Genomic DNA, 21589 nt, shown 5'->3' on the forward strand with positions numbered 1-21589 from the left:
TGCTCACTGAAGTGCCTCGTCTAGGATCACAGAGGGAGCTTTAGGCTAACGTTAAGTGTTAGACCTAGTCCCACTGAGTCCTGAACCACCCAGAGAACTTGTTTTGTGCAGCCCACCTCGTCCTACATGCAGCCTTCTCCCTTGGATGGAAACTCAGCATTTTCCTAGCACCTTCATTACATCCAGAGCGGGGACCCCCTCCTCCACTCTCTGTTAGACCTTTCAGTGGTACATCCTTCTCTTGAGCTTTGTTTTGTCTTTCACTGGGGGGTTATGGAAAGCACAGATATAGTTCGATTTCACTCTTGTCCTTGTGATGTGATGCCCAGGATCCCTCCCTCCTAGTGCTCCAGAAAGCCCTCCTAGCTGGAGCAGGAGAGCTGGGAGTGGCTGGCAGTTTTGCTCCTGCCTCTACCTACCACTTTCACTGATGAAGTGAAACCAGGAATAGTTTGCATAACTTTCAACTATCCTAATGCATTTTATTCTATGTCCCCTTCAAACAGAAAGGCTTCGTCTGATCCATCAGTCAGCAGCCTTATCAAAAGGGAGTGTGTGCAGAAAAGGGGGACTGAAGCACAGCTAATCCAGCATTGTCCCTGCACTGTGCCTCCCTCTGTGAAAGTGCCAGCTGGAGACACGGGTCATTCTGCTCTCCTTTCTCTGTGTTGTCAAACAGGGTTAAATGTCTGAGTATGGGGTACAGCTTGGCTACCGTTTTCAGAGTGATGAATGCGTTTGATTTTGGGCCAGCTGCTGATGGCACACCCTGGTTACTTCACTACCCAAGGAGCTGGCTCCGTGCCTCCTGATTCTGGGTTGCTGCCTCACTAGAACAGCCAGCCTGAGTGGTGTAGAGAGTGCGGGACTGCCAGCAAGGCTCAACACCGACCCATCACGGTGTGCTACAGTTGGAGACACCTAAAACGGATGGCTACAGAGAGGCCAAGACTGACTGCCATCCCATTGCCGGGGTGTCCAGCGGCTGTGCGTGGGTGAGGGCCTGATCCTGGAAGGTGTGTCATGCCAACGGAAATGAAAATCCCTGCTTCCTCGACCATCTAAAAGAACTTTCTTGTTATCTAGGGCCAAGACTGTACTGTGGCTGCCTAACATAAGCCCTGGTCACGTGCAAACTTTTTGCGTTTTGCTACTTCATCCTAGCCTTCACCAAAATCAGACGAGCTGGGGAGCGGCGAGCCTTCCCTGAGCAGCAGTGCTGCTGAAACAAGTTGACCTCGAACCATTTCAATCAACGCTTTTCAAAGGGGCCCTTGTTCTTCGTGGTTAAAGCCAGAAAAGCTTGTTTAAACCTTGCTCGGTCTGTATTTTTAACCTCAGCTGCTGCCACGTGACCCCGCAGTAAGTGCCTCCTGGGCTGAGCAGCTCCGCAAGCCCTGCCTGCCTCACACGCTATTGCAACCACACGCGTCTCTGCCCCGGACCTTGCTTAACAACCGCTTTGCTTTGCAGTCCTATGGCCCCGCTGCCCATGTCTGGGGTGTGTGGGGTGCAGGAAACTCAGGCTGCCCCGCGTTCCTCGGAGGGAGGCTGTGGGAGCGAACACTGAATGGATAAAATGGGTAAACTGGGTAAGACACATATCCTGCTCCTCCACCTTTCCCTGCCTGTGTTGAAAAGCAATCCTCAGCAAGCTCCTGGTGGCTCAGTATGTCTTGATTTTTCTTCCTGGGCAAGAAGAGCAGAGAGTAACGGTGGGATGCAGTGGGATGCACTGGGCCAGGAGTGCTGCATGCTTAGGAGGGGTCTGCGGGAGCGGGGCCCAGGGTCTCACTGGTCCCTGTCACCTCAGTGCACGCACTGCCGTATGATCTACCAGGCCTTTACAGAGCTGGACTGACCCTCATCGAGGGGCATGAAGACCTCAAGGCTGTGCTTCGTGTTATGGGCCACGGGAAGTCAGGGGTAAGAAGGGAAGCGGTGATGGATGTTTTGCAGTAAGTTTAGAGAAGTGCATGAACTGCTTGGGCCTAGAAAATATGCAGAAATTTTATGACAAGCCCTTTCCACCAGAACTTTAAAATCTCTGTTTTCCTGTGAGCACTAGGACACCTGTATGGACACCACTCCCCGTTCCCCCACGGGGCTGCCCCACAGCCAGCACCACTGTGGCGCTTGGCCCAGGGATAGCTCCACCTGCACCCGCTCAGCATTGCACCCCGGAGCATGGGCAGAGCGCGTCTGCAAGAGCAATGAGCAAAATTAGTCCTTCCACCCCTCGGTTCAGACCCAGCTTTGCCTTTGGGGACAAGTTGCGTTAGGATCAGCCCTAGCATCTCCGTCTGCTCTCCTCAGCTGCCCCACTGCAGATTTCGTCGAGGATTTCCCGCTGGTTGGTAGCCCACCCTGTGAATCCGTGATAAATATACATCTCTCTATGTGTATATATCTAAAATCAAAATCCCTGATGGGCTCCTGTCTCCCTCGGGACTGGCAGAGGCACCCTCACCAAAGCAGGTTCCCCAGACCCTGCTGCGCTGCCTGGAAGCTCCCTCCGCGCCCAGCCGGGGAGCGGGAATTCGGCCAGCGGCCTCACTCCGAGAGGCCCCGAGGGTGGCTCTGGCGGCCGGGGGGATGCGGGGAGCCCGGAGGCGGCGGGCGCTGCCCGAGCCCCTCTCGCGGCAGAGGGCGTCCGAACTCCACGGCAGACAGCGCGGCGCCGCACGGCCTGCGCAGTGCCCGGGGATGCTGGCCAAGATCCCGCGGCCGGACGGCGGGGAAAGCAGGAGCAAAGGAGACTTGCTCCAGCCCCGGCAATTCCTTGTGCTTCCCGAGGATTCCCTCTCCGCGGTTTTCCCAGCAGCGTTTCCCAGCCCTCGGGAAACACATAGGGAGGAAATGCACGGTTGCCTGTTCCAGCTCACCGGTGTCATTAGAAAAAACTACCTGGGAACATTTCAGGTAAATCTAGTTGTATCGTGGAAAACCATCGCTATTAGCTTGAGAAAGCGACCAGCTTCTAAGCCATGAAAACACCTAGAAATAAGCAGCAAATTCCCAACATCATCATTCCCCCTCCCACCCCCCCATCCCAGCCCCCCCCCCAACCTTAATTCTGCCCGCATCTCTGTGCAGCATTTCACACAGAGAGAGCCTGGAGCATCAAAGCGGTGCAGCATGTTAATCTTTTCATTTTGTGGAGCTTTTAAACACACCCTGTTCAATCTTAGACTGGAGAAGAGCTGCGAGGACTTTGCCAGAACCATTGCAATAGGAATTGCACTACGACTAAATATAGAACCAGAATTTTTGGAGAGGATACAGGCTTGGGTGCATTTTGGCAGAAGTTTTAATGTTTTCCTCACATCACAGGGTCTGTGCGGAGTAGAATATTCCCAGGAATAGAAGCGGGTGGCACTTGGGGCTGGTGTTATGAAACGTGTAGGGTAAATTTGCATCAGCATGTGGGGAGTTAGCAAGTAGAATAGAGCAGAACTCAGATTTTACGTCCTGTGAAATTCCTGGGGTTTATTTCATTCCAAAGTAGGATGAAACTTTTTTTTTTTCTTGAAAAACAGAATAATCTGGAAAGAAATATTTGCATTTAGAATGATTATTGTTAACATTGAACTGTTTTGGCTTTGATAACAGATAGGCTCACTTTGACACTTCTGTCTTGACTTTTGGAGTCTTTTACAAGTGATAATGTTGTAAGAGTCCTAAAAAGAAAGCCAAACTAAATGGCAAAGTAGAACTGTATCATTTTGGTATTTTTTAGAAAGCAATAAAATGTAAGTGGAATTGTCATACTCCTGCAAGCCACTTTGCATTCATTGAATAGCAGCCGCTGGCTGAAAAATCTTCTGCTGAGAAACTTTTGACCCAGCTGTGCTCAGATTTTCATTTGTGATGGAAAGAACAGAATGAATATTTAATCTTCAGGTCAGGATGAATTGTAATGTATAATTTCACGTATTAATTGAGGTATATTTATATGTAAATATTTGCATATAAACGCATAAATATTTATATACAAATTTATAGTTTAATTGTTCAGCTGCTCAATTACGACTTAACAGATTTAATGTTTGTGGGATATCCTACGGGTCAGTTTGTTTTGTGGGTCCGTTTACTTCAGCTTTTCCCCTAAAAGACAGAGATGATGGATAAAGTGGTCCTGGTCGTGCATCTCATCCATCCCAGGAGCTTTTATTGGAGAGCGAAGGGTGCGGGGTGTTTTATTTTTGACAGAGGGGAGAGGGAAGCCCTGTGCCAGGGCTCAGCCCTGCTGCTCCCTCCAGGGACATGGTGTGTCACAGGGCAGGGGCAGTGATGCCATTAGGCAGATAAATTGGTCTGAGACACGCAGATAAGGCATGGAAAGGGCTGCCTGAGCCTTCCCGGGGAGCAGGTCTTTGAAAGAGATTTGAGGCACTGGTGCTGCTGGCCGGAGATACAAAGGACCTTGAAAATTAACCAAATGAAGGCCTAATACCCTTAAGCTTAATTTTAGCAGGGAAGCTTCTTGTGCCTGAAGAAAGTGCTAATCACTCCCTGCAGGATGCACACGCACCCGGGGAAGGCAGCTCCTCAGAGACAGGCTTGTTCCTGGTGTCACCGTGCAGCCAGCCCTGGCTGTGTCAGCCGCCTCGCCCCTTGCCTCCCCTGGGACACCTCTGCGCTGCCGTGCATGGCGTGAGAGAGGCCACGGGTGAGTGCGTGTGTGTTCAAGAGAGAGTTCCTCTCTGCTACACACGTGTATAACAGCATGGTCCTTTTTGGGTGGCTGTTTTGGGATGGGGTTTGCACACCTGCGCCTGCGTGCAAGCATCTCCCCAGCGTGAGTGCACACTTTCTCACGATGTGCGTTTGGTGTATTGCTAGTTGTGCTGAGTTTGTGCAGGCTGACGGGGAGCATTCACTGCCGTCACCACCGCAGCAGCCCCGGCATCTGCGCGGGCGCTTCACTGGGACCGCCAGCTCCCTCCTCGCTACTCACCGCTCTGCCCTGTCTCTCTCTCCCATGCTTCTCCTTGTGCTCAGAAAGACTGTGACCCAGCTGAACTCACCAGGGCTTTGATATTGAGAAGCCTGGAATTTAACATCTCAGCCATTCCCTGAGTTTTCAGTGAGTGGGGAAAATGAACTCAAATTGAATAAAATTGCCAAGGATTCATTTGCTGTGAGCTGCAAATGAGGAGGTAGGATGAAGAGGGAGGAGATAATATCTGGGCTGAGCACAGAGATTGGAGTTTGCTGAGCTTCTGTGGCACAAAGAAGACTTCCCGCAGTGAATCAGTCCACTGATAACTCTTCAACTTCTGTGCCTCAGATTTATATTGCTGTGCTTTTCCTAAGCTCCTTCTCATCCAACAGTTTGAGTGAGATTTGAGGTTTCTGCTGCCCATTTTTAGGCTGCTTGCAAATTACGACCGGACTTGAGCATTCATGAAGTAAGCTACTGTCTTGTACTGTCTTGCCAGCTCTCCCAGGATAAGTAACATGGGGACTGATCAGTTGAGATGGCTGAGAATGGGTCAGGGTTTCTGTGCCACTGTGAAATGCAGACTCCAAGGGCCAAAGCTCTCGGGGGTGTCTGCTTGATTCCATGGCTTTTTGCTGGAAAAGATTTCTCGTGTCTAGGGCCAAAGTTTTGGTAAAGGAGGAGAGAGAAAGAGGGACCAGACTGGCCAATAAACTTTGGAGGAGGATATTCACCCGATATCTAAGAGGACCTGCTTCAAGTCCTTTGTCTTAATTAGAAAAGGAGGGGAACAGAGTCTGAATCTTTCACAGCTCAGCCTCTCCCTCTTTACCACCAGTACTCTGGATCAGTAGGATAGATAACTCTCCCTTAAGCATCCTGAGGAAATTAAAACGTCCCATCATATCCCACACTGGAAACAAATAAATATTATTAATATTAATATTATTACTTCAGGCATTTCTCACAAGAGAAATAGTTTGCTTCCAACTATAGTCCAAGGCTCCTTTTACTGGAATAAGGTTGAGAATCTCAGGGTCATCCCAGACTCAGCTCGTGATGCTTCGCTGTTCCCCGGAGCCCCTTGCAGTTTCCACTTGATGCTACGTCCTTCACGTTTCAGCCTATCCTGGAGGGCCGGGCGGCTCTGAGCTGCTTACACATTCCCTTTGCTTCTGCGGGAGCCAGAAACGGCCCCTAACTGTCCTTGACCTACCTTGGGAGGCAGGTTATGAGGCTTAATTAATTTAGGTTTCTAAAGAGCCGAGAGTTCCCAAGAAGAAAAATGCTCAGGAAGCACAAATCATGATTAATCTTTATTATTATTTCTATAAATTCCCGCTTCAGCTTAGTGGGAAAACAGAAGCTATTTAGCGATGCCTATTAGGGTAGAAAGGACAGAGACCGGCCTGACTCTCCCCTTGGCTCATGGGGCCTCACTCACTTCTGTGAAGTTACACCCGATTAGCATCAATGCACGTGGGAAGAGAATCAGACCAATATACTCCTTTCTCTGTACTAATGTGTGCTGCTACGTTGCTACTAGTTTCTCTCCTTGAAGCATGCAGGAGACAGTTCAGTACTTGCTGTTCCTCTCTTTCTCCCATGTGGAGGGGTTGGAAGGTTTAATTCAATCACAGTCCTAAATGGAAAATAAAAAGTGTAATGAAAAATGCACAGATGTCTGTAAAAAGAGTTTTGTCTTAAGTGAGTTTTGATCTGGATCCTAAAAGAGCAAGCCAAAACCCTGTGATTGGCACCCTTGTTCTGTAAAAGGTACCTTGGAGGAGGCTGTCAGAGCAAAAGGTTTCCTTTGCTGGAGGGGAGTGGAGAAAGTCCAGGTTTCACAGTTTTTTTTTCTTCCAATCCACTGTGCGAAGATGTGAGACCCTGTGAAGTTTTATTTCTCAGGAGACAGCAGCCCACCTCAGCAGAAAAATGGATTTACAAACCAGTCCTTTCAAACGCTGGTCTCCCCCCTGACAAGCTGATATCCCTCTCTCAAAGATGCTTCTGCCAGTCGAGGCTTCTCTGTGGAAAGATTTCAAAGCACATAAACACTTCTCAGCCCTTTATGAGGAGCACGAAGGTGTCGTGTAGGTAAGGAAACGAAGGCAGGATGAGGATAAGTGACTCTCCCGAAGTCAGCAGGAAATCCAAGAGCAGAACAAGTCTTAGCACCTCTCACACCTGCCTCCCAGGCTGCTCCTTTAAGCATCAGCCTTTCCCAGATGCTGAGAGATTTTTATTTTTGTTCTCTAGTGAGTGATGCGAGTCTGTTTGAAATCACAGTCACTTTGGTGTTTGCTCTAAATCAAAGATGTCTTGCTTTTGGAACGACTGCACTTCCATCTCGGGGTGCAAGGCTCTCTTAGGTCAAGCTGGCCGGGTCAGCAGTGGTGCCGTGCTCCAACAACCCTGTCTCTGGCCTGGGCTTTCACCATGTTATTTTTGTTCTGTCCCTTTCTCCTGCATGGTGGGAGCACTGGAAGCCCCATGACCTTCCCTCTCCCTCGCCACAGAGCGCTGGCTCTGACGGGGAGAAGGGAGGGATGCTTTGCCGGGAGCTCACCCTGTTCATATATCACCGAGCAAACGCCGCCGACAAACAGCGAGATTCATTTTGGTGCCAGCCGACCATAAATTTATTTGCTTGTTAATGCAGCTTCCCCCAGTTCATGTTTTCCCTAACTAGGAGCATCAAAATGTCAACCTGTCCTCAGGGGTATATCAGCCTCCTGAACTGAAGTCAGTAACGAGATTAGAGTCCATGCTGTTCAGAAGTGCTGTCTCTCCCGCATGTGCTCTCTCACTCACTTGCACTTATTTTTTTATTATCTGTTTTTTCTCCCACTGTTATATTTTTTCTTTCTTCTCAATTTCTCTCTTCTTCAGTTCTCAGTGAAACAAATGAGAGTTGACACACACGCAGCATTGCATCCCCTGTCTCTGTCTATCATCTCTGCCCCGTTTCTTCCGCAGGCTGGCCAACGAGACAGCATTGGCCTGGGGACAGGGACGACTCCTGCTTGGGTTACCATCCCTGCAGAAAATGTGCGACTTCCCCTGGTGAACCCTTCCCATATGACCATGAAATAAGATAAATAGCTGCTTGAAATGGAACAAATATCTGCACTTGTCGCGGGCTGCGGTAGCCGGGAGCGGGGCGGAAGCCAGGATGCATCACGTACTCCGCGTTTCCCAAAATGCTTTTTCCTTCCAGTGGCCTACTGATAGGAGAAAGGTCTTTCCTAGCCTGGATTTTTATTTTTTTTCCTGTAAGATGAGTACCAAAGTGCCAGTCGAGTGCTGAGGAGGTGTGTGGCCCGGGACAGGCCTGGGGAGGGGACTCCAGGTCTACCCGAGGCGCTGGAGGCGGGGAGCAGGGGCCAAGGGAGCACAGGCAGTGCGGTCTGAGGAAAGGCAGCATGGGGCAGCAGTCTTTCAGAAGGGCAGATACGACCATGGTAAGGCCGAGAGACATAAAACCAGCCCCTGGCCATACAAAACACATGTGGAGCTGGAGGAGGAACCTCAGTGCTTGGGGGATCACCTCCTCCTTGATGTGGAGCGGCCTGAGAGCAGGGGGGAAGGGGTGACTGGTGTCCTGGGCCCAGTGACAGCCCCAACAGGCTCGTCCCCCCCCCCAGAGGGGCACAGGAGAGGATGAAAGCTGCCTGCGTGTCCCGCCAAAACTGCCCAGCTCCTGCCATTTGAGGAGGGGAGGGAGTGTTTGCTTCTCATCACACTTCAAGTTTGATTTCAACCCCCTTTTTATTAACCTGTAGTCACCTACTGTAGCAGTGAGCAGTGCGTGTGATTAATGGCTCCTGAAATGTTATCGGGTTTGAAAGGCTGCTTGTTTGAAATTTATACTGAATGTAGCTAGCTGGATTTTTTTGCAGCTCAGCAGTCGTTTCATATCATAATTGCCGCAAACAGATAATAAGGATGCAAGTGGAGGGGGGTGAAACGGGAGCAGGATTCCTATGCAAGGGACAATAGCTTGCAACCATCTATCTGTACCTTAATCAGTGCACTGTTTACTCTTCTGAAACACCTGCAAAACTGGTTTGGAAAAATAACTGGGTCCCTGATTACTGCCCTGCTCTTTCTCTCCCTCTGTATGTTTGCAGTGCCAGTTCTGCACAGCACACCGGGAATGCAGACTCCCAAGGCTGTTTGCCTGTGTTAGAGAGTTTGGTGAAACCAGTATTTTTTGATGCACAAGGCTCTGGGTTACTTAGGAAAGGCACTAGATAGGAAGGTTTTTGATCAGGAAGAGTAACTCAGGATTTGCATCTTACAAAATCCTTGTCCAAATTCCATGGACTTGGTTACACAACAGATGTTTTCCCAGATTTTGCTTCTCCCACTAAAAGTTAATTCAGTGTGGCAGTATAAAACAGGCCTTATAGCAGAATTCTTAATTATTTTAGGTGAAATACAGGATTTACGTTTCCAGTGAGAACATTATCTGGAAAAAAGCAATTCCAAGAATTTTCTAATATGGGGATTTTCCAAGCTGATTATATTGCTTTTATTTAAATTTCCAGATTCAGGTGGCAGTTGTGGAGGAAACAGGGTGACTGGAGAGGACAACTTTTTTTGCATGTGAGTATTATTTTGATCCTCAGATATTATCTGCCTTGCATTTGTATTGAGAGGATATGGGTCAGATCTTTGATCTGAAAATCTTGAGTTTCCTGGCATGCTGACATGCACTAAGTTTTGGTTGAAGGAAGCCAGCTGAAAGTATGTAGGTAACAGCTACAAAGAGTATATGGTAGTGGTATATTGTAGTGGCTCATTCAAAGTCAGCTTGGGTATTTCTATTGGGATTGACTCGCTAAGCAAATAGCAAGCCCAAACCCCCATGGAGAGATTTCCCTTCTGCAGACAGTAGGCCTGGGGACACACAGACTCTAGTTCTTGAACAGGCGACTCAGAGACAGGAAAAGAGTGTGCCTGAAAAGCTGTTTAACTTTTCTCAAAGTAGACCATAAAAACATTCTTTTTTCTAAGAATTTCTTTTCCCAACTTTTTAATAAAGTATTTGACCTTCCGAGATGAAGGAATGAAGGTTTTTTCCCTTGAAAAAAATAAGAAAAATCTTGAAATTTTTCATGGAAAAAGGTGTTCTTCATCCAGTTCTCACTCGGTGCTGCATGTACAAAACACACTCATACTATTAATTCTACGCATGAAATTCACCCATGAAATAAGGGAATTATGAAATTAACTGTCTTGAGAACTCAGCTTGACTTGGCTCAGTCTAATAAGATGAAGGTACACGGTAGGCACCTATATATATTTTTAAAAACTATCTGTGTGGTACAGCTGGTCTCAGACCTAAAGATCTCTTATGCATCTCTCCCCTCTCTAACCTCCCTGAGGAGCAGTTCTGTTGAAAGAGCACATGCATCCCACTAGCTCTTTTTTTGTGAACCCAAATCTCTTGCTTGGAAAAGCAGTATAGCCCAGGCATTAGTGCATGAATGCAGGAGTCTATTCCCCACTGGCTGTGCTCTGACGATCAACTTTTGGTGTCTGACCCCCAGGCAAAATGGGGCTGTTACAGCTCTTTTCCAGTGGAAGCCGCAGTTGCTGCTGCATTAAGATTTCTGGGCCTCTTTTCAAGCTCTACCAGTGATGTGCATCGTCCCGGACCATCCTTCAGTATCTCCTCCCTGCCTTTGTTTTCTCTTGCTCCTCTCTGCCTGTTTAAGCTGTAATCTCTTCTGGACAGACACGATCTCTTTGATGATTCTGCCCAACGCTTGGCAAAGGGAAGCCTTTAATCCCTAATCTTGTCCCATCAGGCCTCATTCTTTTGTCCCTCCTGCCACACTCGGCTCCGACAGAGCCCGACCCCCGGGCTGCCATGCTGGGGAGGTGGGTTCTGGTGCCCCGCGCCGCTCCTGCCTGCCCCAGACACAGCCGCTGCCTCCGGCCAAGCGAGAGCTGCTGCAGCAGGAGATGCTCCGTCTTCTCACTCCTCAGGGCCGTCCTCACAACCCTGCCCTCGGGCAGAAAGTCCTGTTTCCCTTCTCTGCCTTTTTAGGTCCCTTTTGTTCTTCCCTCCTTTACCTGCTCCTCCTTGCATCACAAACTACTCTCAGGATTGTGGGGAAATCATGCTACTTGATATAAATAACACTGTTTCTAATCTCTTTCTGGTTTTGATGACTCTAAAGGCCCTGTAGTATGAAGAGATGATGTTAAAGTAACTTTGGCAAAGGGGGTGCTTTAAGTCTACTACTGTGACATTAGGAGTGTCGGCTGCCTTTCTTCTGTCTCATAATTAAGAAACCAGGTAAGAAACCAGCAACATCTTCTGTGTTGGGGTTTGGAGAGAGGCGGAAAAAGAAAACAGATGCTGCATCTAAGCTGGGCTTTCCCAGAGTAAATAAATTATAAAATTACATTAAAGCATCTTTTTAGTTGCATATAAAAACTCGGAAATTAATGTCTCCTGCATAATTGCTGCAAAGGGCCGTTTCTATTTGCAGTTTTGTATTTCAATAAACTTTTGATTATTTCCGTTTGAGCGAGCGTTCCTGCTCATGCATATTTTGAGGGATTCAGAGCACTGTCTAGTGCTGAGCTCTGCTAGGGCAAAGGCACGTTCTCTCTCAGTCTATACTGATATTCCTCCTTCACGGCCCATAGGAAAACTGCAAGATGATTGTAATAAATATCTTCAAGTACAATTGTTTCACCTGAAACACAGAATTAACTTTCTGATCAGTTTTAGGAAAACAAGCAATCAAGCAAGCAAAATCCCTAGCTCTCTCCTTAGGACACTATTTCATTTGTACTTTTTTCCTTCTTTTCTAATGGAAACCATGCCATTTGTGGATGTAGACATACCTTCTGTGTTTAAATTGAACCGAGCTTTATCAACTTAACTAAATTAGGAAATGGAGGAAATCACTTGCTCACCTTGTTCTTAGAGCTCAAAGCCAGGAAATGAGAAGGTTACAGTGCTCATTTTTATCTGGAGCTGAAATAAGAACTTGTTCTTTCAGACTTTTCAGAGGGAAAGAGTTTGGTCTAGCAAGAAATCAGCTCAGCTGGGGGTGTGAGAGAGACCCAGTTTTACATTTCTGCTGTGAATCATGCAGTGGACATTAACCCTGGCTTCCCTTATCCTATATGGTTTCTGGTACCTCTCCAGAGTTTTGACCAGTAATTCCACCCTCAGAACATTTACACTGAAATGTGAAACAATTCTGCCCCCCCCAAAATCTCAACTTAAATAAATTTCTCCATAAATGTAAGTAAGCACAAACTGACCTATCTCATCATTCAGGCTAGCCTGTAAAATGTAGGACCCAAGAATTTAGTGTTACCCTTTGGACTTGTCATACAAGCAGCATCTAGTATACTTTGCATGCAAGAAAATCCCCACAGCCATGCCTGAGGAGAGATTCCCTTATTTTACTTTTTTTTTTAAAAAATTATTACTTCTGCAGGTTAGGATTTTGTCCTGAACTGGATCTAAATGTGTTCTCAGCGCCTCAGTCCTGATACAGAATTATGGAAACTTTATTTTGCTAAACTGTCCTGTCCCATGGGAAGCGCTTTAGTCCCTAGAGGGATAAGTACCTGATTCAATTCCCATTAGTCAGCCAAGCTGCAGTAACTGCCTGCCTGCACGGCATTAGCCTGCTGCTGTTGCAGAGCAGGACTTGTTAGCTCAAACTACCTTCGCAGAGCTTTGCCCAGCTTTCCTCGCCAATTAAGCTAATGCATTTCACTTCACAACAGCAGAGGATTACCAGCAAGCCCCTATCCTGCAGAGGCTCGGTAGGAGGCTTCAGAGAATATGCCCTGACTCGTGGGCAGGGGCAGCTTCCGATGGAGATGTTCCTTCTGCGAGGTGGAGATGTTGCTCTTGGGACCCTGCAGTGAAACCAGCTCAGGGAGGGAACCAGCTACGAGGCGGCGCTTCGAGGTCCCCTGGGACACAGCATCCCCCAGCGCGCGGCCGCCTGACGTCCCCTTCTCCCGGGACCCCACGCGGGCTGCGGGAGGCCAGGGCCTGCTGCCAGGAGCGCGGGGGCGCAGGGGGGGCGAAGGCTGCTGGAGCGAGCTCGGTCCGTATGGCCGCGGGCATCCTGTAGACCGATGCAATATGGAGCCGTTCAGTGCTTGATGAATGTTGTCATTAGTGTTGGTGGCACTTACGGGCTTCCATTTATCCTGAGCAACAGTGATTTATGGCTGGGGCAGGCGTCCAGGTAAAAAATATTTGAAAAACTAGGGGAGGGGCCTGCGAGGAGCTTCAGCCTCTTCGCCTCCTCTCTTCTCCCTAAATAATCACAGCAAAAAATGTCCAGGGGCTGGTGGGGAGTGAGGGAGCCTTTGGTCCTCTACATGGCCACTTCTCCTGCTTAAGCGTTGCCCTTTGGCCCTGCTCTCCCCTTGCACAGCCCTCCCTGACCCGCATGCTAGCTCTCAACAAGGACATTCATGTTTTCCAGTCCTGGAGTTTCCCACTCATGGGGCAGCCACCCGTTGTGCCACCAGCCCCTTCTGTCTCCACCACCCTGATGTTACAACAGCAAGTTCCTATATATGAGAAGACCCTTCTCTGTTAAAAATTTGCTTTTCAAGGTCCCTTGCGTGGCTTGCATTTCTCCTTTCTCCCAGGCCCTCTCTCCACCGTCCCTGCCTGCTGCAAGGCGTGCATTTCCTGGAGCCAGCACTGCCCAGACCTCTGCCCGTGCCGCAGCAGGGGAGGCAGGGGCAGAGCTTTCCAAGGGGTGCTGCCCACCTGGGGGGAGGTGGGGTCCAGGCGTCACTGAAAACTCTGCTCAGTGGGAAATGTCGGGGCAATGGGGAGTGGGGAAGGAGCCAGGTTTGATTATTTCACAAAAAACAGACTTCTGCCCTCCCCAACCCCAATTAGCATTTAGTTGGGCAAAGAGAAAACGGAAACCCAACCATTTCATTATGATACTTTGGAAAGTTGGCCTGCCTACTTTCATTTTATATGAATAACATTTTGAAGAGTCAAGCTGATAAATGTCAGGCATTCAAAAACAAAGTTTTTATTGAACCCAAATGGCTTTTTTCCCCCCTTTTTTTAGTTCCATTCTAAGAAAAATAGGCCATTTTTGTCCTGATTTGGATGGGGAAGCTGATCTCAATCTTTCACAGAATGGAAACTCGGCTTTCTGATGAGCTCTGCCTGTGTGTGGACTCCCCAGTCAGCAGTTTAATGCCATTCCATTCATTTACACCAGTGTAAATCAGGAGTAATTGTCCTGAAATCAATGTCACTGTGATTGACCAGATTTTCAAAAGAGCTCAGCTCCCAGCTAAAGCCCTGTGATACGTGGCTGGATGTATTTATTTATTTCATTTATTTCTCTGTGGATACCTATCCTCTGTGAAACTGGGCGCTGAGTGACAATATTGAATGCTGATTGCAGCTTGTTGGAAAATGAGGGAGGGGAGGAAAAGCAATATTTGCAAAAAGCTTTGAAAAAGGAGACTTTTTCCCCTTTCAAAGAATGTTCTGTTTTGCTCAGTTAACTTCCATTTTTCTCCCCCTTCAAAGTATGTGTGCGCACTTCCTGCTTTCCTTTCCCGATTCTCTCTCCCTGCCACTGACTGTGAGATGGCATTTCATCACAAAATATATGTGAGACACCCCGTGGACTGAGGAGGCTGCAGAAAAATGAACACTTCCCCAAAGATGTGTTGCCCATACATCTACTCAGGTGACAATTCTGCAGGATGAGACCTCATTGGGTGAGGGCTTTTCTCCCAGGCTCATGACTGAAGCGTGTCTAGAGACATGTTAGTGTGCTGCTACCTTCCCATTGACAGTCAGACTTGGATTTCAAGATTCAAAGGTTTTGGGGTTGTTTTCCTCAAACCAGCTCATCAGAAGTGTCTCTGTTTCAGAGCTGGAGGTTGGGGATGCCCAAACGTGCCACTGTTGGACTCCCCTTTGCAGCTCCTCAGTTGTGCCATGCCAGAGAGGGAGGGGTGCCCAGGCAATGAGAAGATGAGTGCACTGGGGCAGCAAACGAAGGGAGATGCGTGGCACGATGTGTGGGGTACTGAGAGGAAACCTGTGTTGGCTGTCGAAGGCAGGTCCTGGTAGTTTGGCTCTGTGCATGTGCTGCTCTTTACCAAAAGGCAATCCTCAGCCCCTCTGGTACCCTGCAGCCTCTTCAGCTGGCAGGTAGCTAATAACTTGCCACCACCAACCTTGCACGTGGTGTGCCATTTTCATGGTGGCTGCACGAGGTAGCAGCTTGCTAATAGTCTTGCTTGTGCAGAAGGGCTGGTTGCAGGCCTGAGGGCTATCCTGGGTGTTAGCTGCTTCTTCCCTAGCCTCCTTCCTATTCCCCCCCCCCCTTTCTCTTTTTCTTTGGTTTGTGAATGAATGGTAAATCTCTCCATGATTCAAGCTTCCTGGGGTGAATGTGCAGGGAGCAGGTGGGGGAGTGGGGCAGAGGGGAACATCCTCAGGGAACAAGAACAACGTGTGTGTGTGTGTGTGTGTGTGTGTGTGTGTGTGTGTTGAACTGCATGTTCTCATTTTGATTCGCATTGAATATGAAAGGCAAGCAGAAACCCAATTAGTAACCTCTGAACTAGCCCCGTGTTATCTCCAGGAACACATGCCATCTGCCAGCTTCTCCACCGCCCGGCAGCCCCCCTCTCTCTTCTGCGTTAAACCAAACAGGTGGTAGAGCTAGTTTTTGGGCTGGAGACACCACAGAGGGCCTGAGATTTAATGAAAAAAAAAAATCACAACCACTCCCCGCCCCCAAATCAGCCCCCAGCCCCTAATTATCTGCAGCTTCCTCTTGTTGCCCATCATCACACCTCCCTGGCTCATCCTGCTCTCCAGCTCAGCTTAGCAGCTCTTTTGCTTTCGGAGCCCCCAGAAGGGATCACAGTAATGGTGCAGCACCGAGGAGGAGATCTTTTGACACAGACAGGTCTGCTGACGGCGGAGGCTGGCAGGGTTCAGCTTGTGCCCCAGGCTGCTGTCAGTGCTTTGCAGTCTGCTGTGGTCAGAGAAAGCTGCTCCCAGCTAGGAAGAGGATTTCCAGGAAGAAAGAAGCAAACCAGCTTGCAGCACTGGCATCTAAGCTGGTAGGACCTGGCCATGGCTAAGATGAAACCCACTGGTGGCATCCAGGTTGGCAAAGGACAGACTGAGTTGTGAGCAAACACACCGCTGGAGGAACAGGAAAGGGAAGGTTTTTCGTCTGGTCCTGACCTTGCTTTCGGGGGGGACCTGCTGCTGGGACGTTGCATTGCTGAGATTTCCTACAGCATGGATCTGAGGAAAGATCCTAGATGTCCGGGCCTGGCTGCCCTCCCTGGTGCAGCATGGGAGAAAGGGATGGAAGTGGAACCATCACCACTCGGCCGCAATGATCTGGGCACTGCAAGCAGCTGTACTGCTGTGCTCCAGGCACTGGAGAGCTGGAGAACTGCTGAATTCCAGGCCTGCCGCCTGCTAAACCCGGCATGCTGGGAGGCCCAGGGTGCTGCTGAAGCGGTCGGCAGGGCTCACGGCCCGTCCCTTGCTGGAAGGAGAAGCTCAGCAAAGCCTGTGAAGGCGGTGGTGAAAATGAAAAGACATGGCTACCACTACCAAACTGGGAAAGTGAGAGGGCCACACGTCCTCATTTGGCCCTTTCCTCTGCTTGCCCACTAATCGCCAAGGTTTGGCTGAATCGCTTTTCCTTCCCGGCAGCCTGGGTAATTGTGTGTTTACAGTAAAATTGACAGATGGGAGTTTCAGTGTTTCGCAGAGGCAGATGGTATCAGAGGAGGGTGGGAAAAGTCTGGCAAGGAAATGCCAACTGGCTCTCCTTGTGCCAAAGCTACAACATATGCCTGCCTTATGCAAAGCAGCTCCGTTTTCCTCCAGAAAAGTTAGGGGAAGTAGAGCTGTGAATCAATAACCTGGGTCTCCTGTCAAATGCTGCACGTGCCGATGCTCTCCATCTTTCGCAGCTAGAGAGAAGCCCATATTTGAACATGGGAAGGGGAAAGTCACTTAGAATCTGGACTATAACTCCAACCGTGCACGTGGCCCAGATGATATCAGAATGATGTCAACCCTTGGTAGATTTGGGGCAGTTAATGATAATCCTTGACGTCTTCCTTCTTTCCTCCTCCCTTTTGCTAATGACTCCAGCTGTGGTGCAAGGACCTCGACTGCCCTGAGGCTTGAGTTCTGTGCAAAAAAAATGGTGGGGAGAAAACATGAAAGTTGCCTCCCTACTGAGGCAGCTTTCAGCAGCTGCGAAGCTAAATACTGCAGTGTGACTGCTTTGAGGAGTGACAAGAGCAGGGTTGCTTTGGATGTGGCTCGAGGTCACACTTGCCTACCCAGTCCCCTCTGCCATGTTCCCCATGATCTCCCCACAGAGGCTAAGCTGTGCTGAGACGTCCCTGAACTTGTCACATTCATAGCTATAGTCTTCACTCAATTCATGACCCTGTACTTTGAGTTCTCCTTCACTCCCCCAGTAGCCACTGCCACCCCCAACTCTCTCCCTTTCCTTGCCTCTAGTAAAGGGCAAGTCCTCTGGGACGGGTACAGTGGCTGTTTGCCATTTTGTGTTACTCACTAGCCCAAGCAAGGGATTTCAGTTGAATTACCCTACGACATTGTGGCCTAGATTTCAGTGGGCCTCAGCATCAGGCAGAGAACATTTTGTGCAAAGCACCCTTCAAATTCAAATTTCTGGGCCTTTCTTGCCACCAAAAAGGCAGTAAAGAAAGCTAGAAACTACCGGGGCATTGACATCAGTATCAGCCCCTTAAAAACTGCCAGGGAAGACTTATTGACCATGAATGATCAGGACTGGGTTTTAAACCACCTCTGAAAGCCTGTTTTTTCCACTGTGGCTGCTGGTGCAGTGTTCAGCTTACTGCTAGATGCCGGATTTTCAAGATCTTTCCAGGTTTTCAGTATCTTCGTCGGAGCCCCTGATATTAAGTTGTGAACCAGGAGGCTGGTAAGTGAGGAGGACTCCACATTTATGAGGAAGAAGACTAGATTTGGGAATTATCAGGCTATCCGTACAGTAGAAAAATCATAGAAAGTGGCGGATATTTCTTAATTAGGGACAACCCACACTCCCCAGCAGTCACAGCTGCGTGGAGGGGGAATGGCGGGTGTAATGCAGTGCTTACAGTCTGATACTGCCTGCGCTGTGTGTGGATTAGGCCTTGAAGTTTTTCAGGCCAGTCACAAATGATTCCAATGACTCCAAATTCCTGATTTGCTGAATCCTTCAATGCAGCTTCAAGACAGTCTGCTGCAGAAGGAAAACTGAGGTGAGTATTTAACTAAAGTGGAATATTAATTGATAGCTGCCAAGGAGGAGGCAGTCTGAGTAACAGAGAGGTTAAGCCTTTGCCTTCCCTGTAGCACCAGGGACTATCGACACTTTTCTGTGTGTAAAGCCTGGGGTTTATTACCCAGCTTGCAGGATACAGCTGAGTTTCTGCATTCTGTCTAGATGGCTGGCATTTGAAAGAAAGAGAAAAATGGCCAACCTGAACATGCCCCTTTCCCTTTCAAAGTATAATTAATGGCAGTTAAATGAGCCGCTTGTGCTGATACATCATATGCAGTGAGGAGGCTGAGAGCCCATTTGTTATATATCTGGGCCACCTCTAATGAAAGGTGCACAGAGGTCCTGATTTACTCCACAGTGCTGGCAGCTCAGGGAAGCTTTGGAGATGGGAAGCGAGAAAAGAAAGGATGATGTTGCAGGTTTGAGCTTTCTTTGTCTTTCTCACCCATTTTTATTCTGAGGAGTTCACGCAGGGGCCCTCGCCCGTGGGCAGGAGGACAGTTCATGAAGGAGCGTGCTTGGAAGCTACAAACAGCATGGTGCTCCCGGGGGGCATTGAGGAGCATCCTTGTCCCTTCTCCACATGTGGCTATGGGGGAGGCAGGTCTAGCCAAGGCTGGCACTTCTTTTCCAAGCCTCTGTTCAGAGTTGTGGGATGTTAATAAACTAAGAGCTAGGGTATTGCTCTGCCAAGGTAACTCCTGCAGAGGAATGCAAAGTTCAGCCTGTTCCTGCAGAGACCCTTTTGGCATAGGACGGGACAGAGGACGGAGGTGATACATCACCACAGACAGCCCGTGGAACAGCCAGGTGATGTATCAAAGATGCTGTTACGGCTTTACATAGAGCATGTCAAGCACAGATGAATGAAGACCTCTCTGAAGGACAGCAGTCTTACAGCACTATCCACTGCCCATGCGCCTCCAGTATGGCAAAATCCCCTCAGGCAGTTCAGCTGCCCTTAGGTGCTAATCACAGCTTCTGTGGCTTAAAGCTGTTTTACAGTGCTTTGCCGATCAGTGCACATGAGCAGCATTTATTCTGCGCAGAACAAGCTGTGGCTATGAAGAGTAACATGTGAGTGCAGAAGGGGAGTTTGAAGAGAGCAAGAAACACTTTAGGTCACACTCGACTTTTAAGGCCAGAGTCATCACTGATGAAACTGCTAGTACGGAATAATGCTAGTATGGAAACTGCTATTCCAGTACGGAATAATGCCCTTCAATGATGGCTGTTTCTGAGCAGTAAGAAGATGGATATCTCCCAGACAAATAGCTATAGCACAGGTGCTTCAGTCTCCCTGAAAGCCCTCTTTGGCTTTCAGAAACCGTTGCTTATGGCAATTCACTGTGGCCATTATGCTGTGCCATTTGGGAAGGGCGACCATGAATGTAAGCACATGGTAACATGTATGTTCATATTACTTGTCGAGACAGTGGCATCCCTGAATCTGCTGGGGATGTGCACAGCATCCCCTGCAGTCCCCATGCTGGAGAAGTGCTGGCCTACAGCGCGTTGGTACGCAGGCACCCAAAGTCAGCCACGGCAGAGGCAAAGGCATTGCCTCGCAGGTTAGCGAGTGCCTTCACTGGGCTCCTGGCTCCAGGGTAGCGGCTGTGACTGAATCCCTGCTTCCCCACAGCCCTGGCGGTGGATCTGGCAATCTGGCTGTCTGATCTGCTGCTATCCCATGCTGCTTTCTGTCCTTTCACCTCTTTTTCACCTCTGGCTTCCCCCCCCACCCTTTTATTCTCCTCTTATTGTCCTTATCTGGTAATGCCCTATTACCTGTTTTTATCTGCAAAAGCGTCTAATCTCTGACAGCACCTGGTGTTTGGCTGGACGTAGACAGAACACATCAGCTCCTTTTTTTGTATTATTTATTTTTTTATGTGAGATTTTAAACTGCCTTTCGGCTCTTGGTCTCTCTCTCGCTCTTTTTCTAACTTTGCAAGAATGCTTTTGCAGCTCCCTTTCTTGCAGGAAGAAGGCCGTGCATGGAGGATGAAGGACCAGATTGTAATATGCATTGGTCACACTTCCAGGCTGTTTGTATGAATAAATGTCAGCCCCGTGAACCTGGATTAGCTAACTAAGGGGCTCAGGAGGCCGGCTAAGCACATTACATCTGAAAGGAGGAGGTAGAGAGGGACATTGGGTAAATCCTTTCCCCACACTTTCTGAAACCAGGATGCTAGTCCCTGCTACTCAGTGACCTTGGAGAACGCATTTTCATTTCTCCTTCAGACTGTCAGTGCTTTGGGAACACCAAGAGTCTCTCATTACATACGTACATATAAATATATCATTTAGCACAGTGGTGGGGGCGTCTTTACTGCTATTGTGGTAACAACCTGTCTCCTCCCTCCTGTCTGCGTGCGTCTCTGACAAGAAAGAAGTGCTTCCATGTCTCTGGGTATGAATAACAGGTTGGGGTTTGCTGCTGATTGTTGCTCTGAGAAAGGACTCAATCTTTTCCTTTTTTCTTTTTCTTTTTTTTCTTTTTTTTTTTTAATGATTTTGGCACTGGTTGTCAGTGACAGGCAAGCCTGGTTGCTCTCTCCTCACACTGTAACCACCCACCCAGCACGAGCAGCCCAGACTGCTCCTTCTGAATTGCCTGCTCACCCCTTCAACCTTTCCTTTTAGGACCAAAGACCTCTCTAACATATGAGCCAGAGGGGAGGCAAGTGGCCTGAGGGACCGACCTACTGCTCGCTTCTTGTGCAGCCACGTGTGAGTCTTTCCACCAAGCAGTGCCTCAATTTCCCTGTGTATAAAGGTCTCCTGGAGAAAACTGTTGTTCAGGAGGGAGCCTGCTGCTCCAAGCTTGACCTTGGCTCTTCAGAGCTGCACTGTAGGACCTGAACAAGTGCCATCTCTATTGCTTATCCCCCTGGAAAGAAACACAGCAAGAGGGGGAATGAATGAAGCCGGAGGCTCCTGCCCAACATGGCAGCTGCGGCAGCTGCCAGGAAGCCGGGCAGAAGTAAATCTGCCACTCGCCGAGGTGAAGGGTGCATGAGAGAAGGACACTATTGTTTCTGCCCCGAAGGAGAGAAGAAAAGGAAGAGAAGGAAAATGCAGTGTCTCCTTGCTGACGCTCATCAGAAAGCCCTCCTCGGTGGGTTGGTGTGGGAGCAAATACAGAGATTCATTTAGTGGCTCTAAACAGCTGGAAGCTGAGTTTTGTATAGTGTAAAAGGCTGGAGGTGTAAAAGAGAGCAGAGCAAGGAGGAGATGAGCTCTGGGGGTGACCGAGTCAGTGAACTGACTGACCAGGAAGCCT

General features: G+C 48.9%; 1 long non-coding RNA gene across 1 annotated transcript; it reads left to right on the forward strand.

Moving 5' to 3' along the window:
- Positions 1-1466: 1466 nt before the first annotated feature.
- On the forward strand, positions 1467-21388 carry LOC135330407 (uncharacterized). Its single transcript, XR_010392450.1, has 3 exons — positions 1467-1592; positions 9502-9559; positions 20950-21388. It is a non-coding gene; the product is annotated as an uncharacterized LOC135330407 (long non-coding RNA).
- The last annotated feature ends 201 nt before the right edge of the window (positions 21389-21589 follow it).

Source organism: Dromaius novaehollandiae, chromosome 20, assembly GCF_036370855.1.
Source record: "Dromaius novaehollandiae isolate bDroNov1 chromosome 20, bDroNov1.hap1, whole genome shotgun sequence".
Classification (NCBI taxonomy): domain Eukaryota; kingdom Metazoa; phylum Chordata; class Aves; order Casuariiformes; family Dromaiidae; genus Dromaius; species Dromaius novaehollandiae.